Raw genomic sequence first — 12,016 nt, 5'->3', positions numbered from 1 at the left:
TTCGCAAATAATTGATGAAAGTTATGATGAGTACCTTTGTTAGGAATAAACCCATTCTGATCGGGATGAAAAATTTAGGAAATAACTCTGGAGAGCCTTGTAGCCAGCATCCTTGATATAAGCTTAACATCCATGTTCATAAGCGATATCACTCTATATGACCCCATATCTTTCCCCTTTTTCAATATTAATATAATTACGGCTTCTGTCATTGACTCGGGAAGACAACTGTCCTCCACTGACTCAACTATTACCCTGAACGAACACGGAAGAATAACTTCACCATAATTGCGATAAAGCTCGTATGGAAAGCCATCCAATCAAGGAGAAGAGTTTCCCGAGCAAGCCTTTATTGCAGCCTCTAACTCCTGAAGTGAAAAGTCTGCTTCAAGGGATTCCCTCTGAAATTCGGTAAGAACCGGGAAAGTAATGGAGTCCAAATAGGCATCCATTATTTCATCCGGAATATTATCACTAGTTTGGTATATTTTCAAAAAATGTTTTAAGAAAGCTCCCTTTATTTTCTCCTGCTCTTCGGTAATTACTCCATCAGATAAATGAGCACTGACTATTTCTTTCTTTTGATCCTGGTTAGATATCACTCTAGCAAGGAGTTTCTTAGGATGGGCAGATTCACAGAATTGTTTTTGACCCTTAAAAAAGAGCCTCTGCTGGGCCATACTCAAAAGAAAATACGAATACTCCTGAGTTGCATTTTGCATCACCCTTCTATTGTCTTCTGTTTTATTCCTAGAGAACTGGTTCATCCCACAAAGCACAGCCGCCTTCAAGGCCCTCTCTTTCATTCTATACCCCCTTCTCAAAATAGAAATGTTACTAAGGGATCGTCCCCTCATAAAGGCCTTAACCCCTTAAGGACTCAGCCCTATTTCACCTTAAAGGGACACTGACAGGCCCAATAAGCATAATTAGCTATATATATATGCATGCACAGGTCTTCTAATGTGCATTAAAAACATATAAGTATAACCCCTGTCCACCTTATAAATACAGTAATCGCTTTTCTTTCTGCCCAAGGGGCGGCGTTTCAGCTTGACTTCTGCCCAGCCAGCCTCCCCCCAACCGCCGTTTTGAACTGTCCCCGACGTTCCGAGATCCGGCGCATGCCCAATAGAGATCCGGCGCATGCCCAATAGAAAGCTATGGGCATCGGACTCACTTTCAGCTTCTGCGCATGCGCCCGGCACCCATAGCTTTCTATTGGGCATGCGCCGGATCTCGGAACGTCGGGGACAGCAGAAGCCGCCCAGCGAAGTGAATATTGATGAGCTGGGCGGCGCTTCAAAACGGCGGTTGGGGGAGGATGGCTGGGCAGAAGTCAAGCTGAAACACCGCCCCTTGGGCAGAAAGAAAAGCGATTACTTCAGGTTATAAAACATCAGTTTGCTGTATTTATAAGGTGGACAGGGGTTATACTTATATGTTTTTAATGCACATTAGAAGACCTGTGCATGCATATACAGTACAGACCAAAAGTTTGGACACACCTTCTCATTCAAAGAGTTTTCTTTATTTTCATGACTATGAAGGCATCAAAACTATGAATTAACACATGTGGAATTATATACATAACAAACAAGTGTGAAACAACTGAAAATAGGTCATATTCTAGGTTCTTCAAAGTAGCCACCTTTTGCTTTGATTACTGCTTTGCACACTCTTGGCATTCTCTTGATGAGCTTCAAGAGGTAGTCCCCTGAAATGGTCTTCCAACAGTCTTGAAGGAGGTCCCAGAGATGCTTAGCACTTGTTGGCCCTTTTGCCTTCACTCTGCGGTCCAGCTCACCCCAAACCATCTCGATTGGGTTCAGGTCCGGTGACTGTGGAGGCCAGGTCATCTGGCGCAGCACCCCATCACTCTCCTTCATGGTCAAATAGCCCTTACTTTCAAAGTTTTCCCAATTTTTCGGGCTGACTGACTGCCCTTCATTTCTTAAAGTAATGATGGCCACTCGTTTTTCTTTACTTAGCTGCTTTTTTCTTGCCATAATACAAATTCTAACAGTCTATTCAGTAGGACTATCAGCTGTGTATCCACCTGACTTCTCCTCAACGCAACTGATGGTCCAAACCCCATTTATAAGGCAAGAAATCCCACTTATTAAACCTGACAGGGCACACCTGTAAAGTGAAAACCATTTCAGGGGACTACCTCTTGAAGCTCATCAAGAGAATGCCAAGAGTGTGCAAAGCAGTAATCAAAGCAAAAGGTGGCTACTTTGAAGAACCTAGAATATGACATATTTTCTGTTGTTTCAAGCTTGTTTGTTATGTATATCATTCCACATGTGTTAATTCATAGTTTTGATGCCTTCAGTGTGAATCTACAATTTTCATAGTCATGAAAATAAAGAAAACTCTTTGAATGAGAAGGTGTGTCCAAACTTTTGGTCTGTACTGTATATATAGCTAATTATGCTTATTGGGCCTGTCAGTGTCCCTTTAAGGACTTGGCCATTTTTTGCAAATCTGACCAGTATCACTTTAAGTGCTGATAACTTTAAAACGCTTTGACTTACCCAGGCTGTTCTGAGATTGTTTTTTCGGCACATATTGTACTTCATGACACTGCTAAAATTGGGTCAAAAAAATTCTTTTTTATTTATAAAAAAATACCAAATTTACCAAAAATTTGTAAACAAAATTGCAAATTTCCAAGTTTCAATTTCTCTACTTCTAAAATACATAGTAATACCTCCAAAAATAGTTATTACTTTACATTCACAATATGTCTACTTCATGTTTGGATTATTTTGGGAATGATATTTTATTTTTTGGGGATGTTACAAGGCTTAGAAGTTTAGAAGCAAATCTTGAAATTTTTCAGAAATTTTCAAAAACGCAATGTTTAGGGACCAGTTCAGGTCTGAAGTCACTTTGCGAGGCTTACATAATAGAAACCACCCAAAAATGACCCCATTCTAGAAACTACACCCCTCAAGGTATTCAAAACTGATTTTAAAAACTTTGTTAACCTTTTAGGTGTTCCACAAGAATTAATGGAAAATAGAGATACAATTTCAAAATTTCACTTTTTTGGCAGATTTTCCATTTTAATAATTTTTTCCAGTTACAAAGCAAGGGTTAACAGCCAAACCAAACTCAATATCTATGGCCCTGATTCTGTAGTTTACAGAAACACCCCATATGTGGTCGTAAACCACTGTACGGGCACACGGCAGGGTGCAGAAGGAAAAGAATGCCATATGGTTTTTGGAAGGCAGATTTTGCTGGACTGTTATTTTTTGACACCATGTCCCATTTGAAGCCCCCCTGATGCACCCCTAGAGTAGAAACCCCCAAAAAGTGGCCCCATTTTAGAAACTATGGGATAGGGTGGCAGTATTGTTGGTACTAGTTTAGGGTACATATGATTTTTGGTTGCTCTATATTACACTTTTTGTGAGGCAAGATAACAAGAAATAGCTGTTTTGGCACCATTTTTATTTTTTGCTATTTACAACATTCATCTGACAGGTTAGATCATGTGATATTTCTATAGACCAGGTTGTCACGGATGCGGCGATACCTAATATGTATACTTTTTTTTATTTATGTAAGTTTTAGACAATGATTTCTTTTTTGAAGCAAAAAAATCATGTTTTAGTGTTTCCATAGTCTGAGAGCCATAATTTTTTCAGTTTTTGGGCGATTACCTTGGGTAGGGTATGATTTTTGCGGGATGAGATGACGATTTTATTGGCACTATTTTGGGTTGCGTGTGACTTTTTGATCGCTTGCTATTACCATTTTTGTGATGTAAGGTGACAAAAAATGGTTTATTTAGCACAGTTTTTATTTTTTACGGTGTTCATCTGAGGGGTTAGGTCATGTGATATTTTTATACAGCCGATCGATACGGACGCGGCGATACATAATATGTATACTTTTTATTTTTTTATGTAAGTTTTACACAATGATTTCATTTTTGAAGCAAAAAAAATCATGTTTTAGTGTTTCCATAGTCCGAGAGCCATAATTTTTTCAGTTTTTAGGCGATTATCTTATGTAGGGTCTAATTTTTTGCGGGATGAGACGACAGTTTGAATGGTACTATTTTGGCGTACATGCGACTTTTTTGATCCCTTTTATTACCTTTTTTTGGAAATAAGATGAGCAAAATTTCAATTTCATCATAGTTTTTATTTTTTAGTTTTTATGGCGTTCACTGTGTGGGAAATGTAACATGACTGTTTTATAGATCGGGTCGTTACGGACGCGATGATATATAACATGTGTAGGGAATTTTTTTAATTTTTTTTTTAATTAGGGATAAATGTTTTTATTTTATTTTTTAACTTTTTTTAACTTTTTTTTAATTTTTTCTATCCAGACCCACTTGGTTCTTGAAGATCCAGTGGGTCTGATATCTGAATAATACAGTACAGTACGCTATATAGTGTATTGTACTGTATTTTACTTACACTTTTTCTGAACAGATCTATGCCTTTAGCACAGATCTGTTCAGCACCATGGACAGCAGGATGCCTGAGAAGGCATCCTGTTGCTTGGGAACCTTTACCGTCTGCTCAGTTGTGGCCACAGCTGAGCAGACGGGGAAGGGGAAGGAGGGGGTTCCCTCCCTCTGTCACCCCATCCTGTCCGGGGGCTGCAAAGGCACAGCAGCCCCCCGATGGGAGAGGGAGGGAGCTCCCTTCCTCTTCACCTCTTCCATACAGCGGTCCGTACGGACCGTGGCATGGAAGGGGTTAAAACGGCGGACATCTGCACAGATGTCTGCCGTTTGAATCGCAGTGTCAGCAATGAGCTGACACTCCGATTCAACCGCTCGGCCATCCTGAAAATAAACGGGGGGCGGACGGAAGATCACGCACCCGCCCCCCACACTGCCGCACGCCTCCCGCCCGCCCGCAATCCTCCCCCCCGCTGCGCCCGCAGGCACAAAAACACAGAGGGCTGCAGGGGGGGTTAACCTTCATAAATACAGGCACTTTGAGGTTTCTGATCCCTGCGGTCACGGACCGCAGGGATCAGAAACTTGCATAAGCACTAAAAACCGCAGGTCTGAATTGACCTGCTGTTTGTAGTGATCGGCAATGCGGGGGGGGGGGTCACAGGACCCCTCTAGGCATTGTCACAGGGTGCCTGCTGAATGATTTCAACAGGCACCCTGTTCCGATCACTGCCGGCCGTGCGGCAGTGATCAAAACTATACAGGACGTACCGGTACGCCCTGGGTCCTTAAGGACTCGGGAAACAGGGCGTACCGGTACGCCCTAAGTCCTTAAGGGGTTAAAGGCATCATACACCAGCTGGATAATAATTGATTTATAGTTAGTGTCCTAGAAGTACACCATCTCTTGTTTCATCCAATCATGATTATCTATCACCAATTTAATCTAAAAGGAGGTACTACCCCTTCCCTATTACCAGTCATACACAGTTTAAGGGATACTGGCACATGATCCGAGAGCAACCTGGCTTCATTTTTCATGTGTCTAATATATCTCAAATATTTTTGATTTACTAAAGCCAGGTCAATCCTGGACATGCAGTTCCCAGACTAAGACACACAGGAATAAGCTCTTCTCCCCCATCCTAAAACCCCCCAAATGTCTATAAAGCCCGACTTCTGGCAGAATCGAGCTAAAGGGGACCCCTGATTAGGTACAGGAACATGGGTATCTCTACTCATGGAAATCCGATTTATCTTGGGATTAATAACACAGTTAAAATCCCCATTCAGTAAAGCAATCTGGGTGTTGTTCCATAAACATTAATAGACAGTTCAGTACATAAAAAGAAAAGGGGGGGGGGGGGGATATAAATAAAGGCTAGAATACATTGCGTTCCCAAAAGTTTTCCATAAAGAAAAACAAATCCCCCCTGTTTATCTTGCAGACAAAATCAATTTTTTATGGATGAACACCTTCACTCTGAGTGGCTGGTGAAGGTTGAATGAAATGCCTGCGAGACCCATCCTCTATTAATCCGCATCAGAACCTCATCAGTAAAATGGGTTTATAATAAACAGACAACCACGGGTAGATGTCTCAGAACTAAGTCGAACACTGCCTGTCTTTTTAATTTATCCCCAAGTCCCCGTACATTCCAGGTTAAAATTCTTGTAGTCTTGTAGTTAAAATTGTAGTCAAATGATAAAAAAAAAGGTACTAGAGAACGCATCGCACCCCTGCCCCTCCCCCCCCTCAGCGCATGATCCGCCATTATCAAAAAGCAGACCTCTCTATTCGGACCATCCATCCACCTCCCTCAGACCCGCCCCACCAAAAAAAACAGAAGAAACAAAAAAAGAAAAACAAGAGAATGCGCCACTACTTAAACATTATTCCGATTAAGCCAGTCAGTGGCAAGGGCCGAAGTGGCAAAAAAAATAGTAAAATTATCCGAAGTTTGGCTAGATACAAAAATAAATACTTAATGTCTTTACCCTGTAAACGTTTTTAACAGCCAAAAAACTGCGTCTCTTTTCTTGTATCTCCTTGGAGAAATCCAGAAAGAAAGACAGTTTACTGCCATTATATAAAATGGGAGGGCACTCCCTGACCCTCTTCGGGATCATACCTCTGTCCCAGGAAACAAGAATTTTTGCCAGAAGTACCCGTAGATGCATATCGGGTGTTGGTTTTCCCCCAGGGATCTGATGGGCCCTCTTAACTAAAAATAAAGACGAAAAGTGTTCCTTTCCAAAGTTTTCCAAGATAAGAGATTGTATCATTCCCACTGGTTTTTTTTCTTCTGCACCCTCTGGCAGCCCCAGGATTCTCATGTTAGATCGTCTCAACCTGTCTTCTAGGTCCACAAGTTTTTTTTGTAAATAATTATAATCCTTTCTCAGATTGGAAACTTCCGATTTTAATACTTTCACTTCATTCTCTAGGGGGCCAACAGACTTTTCTATAACGGTAACCCTGTCTCGAATTTTTGTAACATCATCTCTTATTAGTGACACGTCCGACTGAACTGCCCCCAACTGACAGGCAATATCTTGTATCACCCTACCATTGTTTTTAACCGTGGCTAAAATCTCCTCTAGAGGGGAAGACTACCATAGGAAGATCCACTTCATCCGCCCTCTCCCCATCTCCTTTCTCGAGTTTTTTGCTGCCTCTTCCAGCAGTATTTTTTTTTCAAGTTTGCATCCTGTTTCCCTCTTTGTCCAGTTCTCGTATTTACATTTGGCAATTTCAAAAACGGATCAATTTTAACAGGCTCTAATGATCTCTGTCCAGTTTTAAAGACAATGACCGGTCTGTTGAACGCTTGTGTTGTTTAGGACCCATTTTATTCACCTTCTCCTCTTTTTTTTTTTTTTTTTACTTTTTATTCTTCCTTCCTCTTTTCTTTTCCCTTCCCTTTTTTTCTTTTTTCCCACTTTCCTCTTTTTCTTTCCTCTTTTCTTTTCTTTTCTTTCTCTCCTTTTTTTTCTTTTTTAATTTTTTTTCCTTCATTTTTTTCCCTCCTTTTTTCCTTTTTTCTTCCTTTCCCCACTCCTCTACCTCTTTTAATAAAAAAAAATTCTAACAAGTCTTGTCAGTGTCCCATATCAGTATCTAACATAAAGCACAAGGAAAGGGGGGATCCAGGAGCAGAGGGGAAAAAAACCAACAAAAAAAAACCAAGAGATCCAAAACAGAAATTTCTCACCACACTTGCAGAGATCTTGTAGAGAACAGGGAAGGGTCACAGATTCTTAGACAGTTCTCTTAAGCTGGAGGAACAGGGGGCGGAGAGGACATTCAAAACACGCACACGGGTAGTCAGCAGGCATCCAGCCCGCTTCTGCCGAATCGGAAGAAGAGCGCTATCAGAGCCAGCAGATCAAGCAAGCCTCACACTTAACAGGGCCCCAGAGGACCTCCGACACACCACCTCTGGCGCGAGAAAGCGATCCAGGAGGAGAAGGCCATGGAACAGGAACCGGCATCACATGTGGGGCACCACACGGACTGGAGCAGCAGGGAAACAGGGAAGAGGGAAGCCGGAGAGAGGACAACAAAGCCCCAGCAGTGAGGAATGGAGTAGCGACAGGAGTAGGCAGGAATAGATACCGGCGTGTCCCTCTCACATCATTGGCCCACCAACTAGGGTCTCGGCATCCGGAGGCATAGCCCTCCAGCAGGGGAGCATTTTCCAGGTAGCGTCATGATGATGGGAGGCGGGTCAGGCAGAGGAGGAGGGCATCCTTACATCATCACGTCTCCTTCGATTTCTCTGATTCTGCCAGATTTTTCATAGGTAAAGAATTTTTCACTAACATAAGGAAAATTGGCTCCTACCTCATGGGTTTTTTGCCTTCTTCTGGATTAACTTTGCAGGATAATAGGCTGAACTGTATGGATGTGTATTTTTTCAGCCATTTTTATTTTTATTCTGAGGTAGAGGTATGAAGCCTTGAATTGGCAGGATTAGATGGACTTTAGGCTGGAATTCATATAATTTAGAAGTAAGATGTTCTCACTTGATAGCCTTGTAGGCCTATGCTAGGCATTGAGTTATATTAAACATCTTGCATGATTTTGATGGCAGAGCTTCTCGTATTGTCTATAGGTGCCACAACCGCTATTGATTGTGACATCTAAAGGGTTCAACAGCCATGTTTGGAGGAATCTCTAATCACAAGAGCGTGGCTATTAATCATTGACAAACTCTTTGCATGTTGGGATGGATGGAAAGTAGCACATTTTGCACTAATTATGCAGAAATATATAATGGGGAAATACAGTTAAAGAGTTTCTACCACCAGAAATACTGTTATGTAGCTGAATGACATTAGCGATGCAGCATTACATAACAGTATGTTTCTAACATTAGTCCCTGCAGCCGTTTTTGTTAAAAAAACACTTATTATATGCTAATGAGCCTCTAGGTGCTATGTGGGCGTAAAATCAGCACCTAGAGGCTCCGTCCACTCACGCTTTATCCCGCCCAGGTCCAGTGTTCTGCCAGCCCAGCTCCTCTTGATTGATGCCACTGTTCCCTGCATCGTTGGCGAAATCCCACGCCTGCGCCGTTCACTTCTGTCTTCGGCGCAGTGAGTGAAGGCCGCTCTTCTGATGCCGGCTTCCTCACTGTGACGTAGTCCGCACAGGCGCAGTGAGGAATCCGGCGCCAAGATCGCATCATTCACTCACTGCGCCTGCGCCGAAGACAGAAGCGAACGGCGCAGGCGCGGGATTTCGCCAACGATGCAGGGAACAGTGGCACCAATCAAGAGGAGCTGGGCGGGCAGAACACTGGACCTTGGCGGGATAAAGGGTGAGTGGACGGAGCCTCTAGGTGCTGATTTTACGCCCACATAGCACCTAGAGGCTCATGAGCATATAATAAAAGTGCTTTTTTTAACAAAAACGGCTGCAGGGACTAATGTTAGAAACATACTGTTATGTAGTGCTGACATTAGCGCATCGCTAATGTCAGTCAGCTACATAACAGTATTTCTGGTGGTAGAAACCCTTTAAATCAATACTTTAAAGGGATTTTCTGGCCTAGGAGCCGAAAAACCCAATGGTCATAACTAGGGATGAGCGAACCCGGACCGCACTGTTTGGGTTCGTACGGAACATTACGGTGTCTGGGTACCCTAACCCAAACACGAACATTGGGACAAAAGTCTGTGTTCATTGTTCAGAGTTAAAATAAAACTTATTGAAAGGCTGCAGCTCAGCCAATCAACAAGCGTTTAAGCTGTGGACACTTGGAAGCCATCACAGTCATGCCTAGTATTGGCATGGCTGTGATTGGCCGACGCACCATGTGACCATGCATGCATAAATGCCAGATCACGTGGTGCGCCGCCACTCTGCTCTGAGTAGTGTAGGGACAGGACGCTGCTGTAGCGAGGGACAGTGTTAGGCTTTTATTTTATTTTTATAAGTCTGTGGGTGACCTGTAGGTATTTATGTGGGTGCAATGCAACAACTTTGCACTAGTGACACAGAAATACAATAATTAATCGTGCTTTTCAGTCTGTGGGTGACCTAAAGTCATTAGTGAGGTTCAGAACATCCGTTTAACTGTTATAAGATGGTTAATCAGTTTGTTAATTGTGTCGGTGACACAAAGCATTTTTTTAAAAACACTGCATTTTCATCTGTCTAACTGTAATTGGAGATTTAATCAGTCTGTTAATTGTGCTGATGACAGAAAGCAATTTTTGGGGGTTCATAACACCACTTTTGTATGTATCTTAATCTAATAGGAGAGTTAATCAGTCTGTTAATTGTGTCGGTGAAAAAGAACGCTCAAGAGGAGGAAGTATAAAACTTAACTTTTACTAATTGATAACTAAGATATGCAACACACCAAAAACTTGAAATACTCAAAAACGATGAACAAAAGATAGGAGACTATTGTTCCAATTGTGCACCCCCGTATCATACCCATTAATCAATATTGTCAGGTGGTAATAAAAGGAACGATCTTGGGCTTCCGATTCCGGCGCCGACATGACTGGTCGCGTGTGAGTGCAGCTCCGTCCCCACAGCACAGCGATAACTACCTCCCAGTCAAACCAACTGCCTAATACTCGCAGGCAGCTGGGACAATCTACATCCAAGACTACCGGGCGGTCTATGGACCGTTATCTAATCTCCATGGGGAGTAAAACTAAGAAAAATCTGGAAAAACCAGAGAAGGCGCCAGCTGAAGCTAAGATGGCGACACGACAAGACAAACCTACGGCTCCTACCTTGCCGGTCGAACCACCTCAGCCGACTTCTTCCTCTGCGGGGACTGAAGATCTCCCCTTAGTGGACTACAAACAGATGGCATTGGAAGTGGCAGCCCGAATATTGCCTGACCTGCAAGAAGCGCTCTCTTCAACGGTGTCGCAATCCTTCGCAGCATTACAATCAGAGGTCACTCAGCATGGGAACCGCCTGGGAGAGCTCGAGTCCAGAGTGGCAGGCATAGAATCTGACAATGAATTGCTCAGACACCAACTAACCCAGACGGTGGCGGAGAATGCAAAGCTATGGAGCAAGTTAGATGATCTTGAAAATCGCTCCAGAAGGAGCAACCTCCGTCTGGTGAGCCTCTCAGAGAACATACCAGCGTGGGACCTCACCGCCATATGTGAAGTCGAACTGCCTGAGGTGCTTGGCGTAGGGATCAAGTGCAAGGCGGAAAGAGCCCACCGGGTGGGCCCGGGAACGCAACCAGACGACACCACCAGGTCCCGAAAAACACGCTCGACTCAAGAACGAGGCATTAGACCTCGTCAAGTCATAGTTAAGTATCTGGACTATGCCGACAAGGCCGCTATATTACGGACCTATAAACAACAAGGCGGCAGTGTACAACTGTGAGGGCAACGTGTACTTATCTTCGGGGACTTCTCCGCGGATGTCACCAGACGCCGAAGAGCTTTTGCTCCTCTATGCTCCGCGTTATTTAAAGCCCAGACCCGCTTCTCTTTATTGTATCCAGCAATCCTAAAAGTGCAAATGCTGGATGGAAACGTGGAAACCTTTGATTCGCCGATAGAAGCAAGTCGCCGATTGAAGATTGCTTATGTGGAACGGACTCCATTACCAGCGATCAACTTCCGAAGCAGCTCAGACAGCACATCGGAACCACCCGAGATCATGGCGCCGAGAGCCTCGAACGGTGCCCCGGGCTCATCTACATGGGAATGGCGCACTCCAGCAGCTATCCCGAAAGAAGCTGGATGAGGGACTTACAATCATCACGAGGAAGAGATGAGAAATAGTTCATATGCGCACGTTAGTGTCCTGAGCAATTGTACTAATTGAGTTCGATATGCCTGTTGCATCGGACGTTCCGCTAGAACTCTAAATACTATTGCAAATGGCGATTGTTGTTTTCTGATTGTTATTATTAACGTGGCTATATGTTGATCTATGCAATGTGTCGCTGTGCAAAAGAAGGGGAGGGATGTAGATTTATTGTCACTCTATAGTGGTTTGTGCACGCGCGCTCAGAGTGTTGGGAAGAAGTGAAGCCTTTAACACTATGTGTAAGGGTGATTACCCTTTGTTTATGTCTATAA

This window comes from Bufo bufo, chromosome 6 (genome assembly GCF_905171765.1).
Source record: "Bufo bufo chromosome 6, aBufBuf1.1, whole genome shotgun sequence".
In the NCBI taxonomy this organism is placed as follows: Eukaryota; Metazoa; Chordata; class Amphibia; order Anura; family Bufonidae; genus Bufo; species Bufo bufo.
This window is presented reverse-complemented; position numbering follows the sequence as displayed.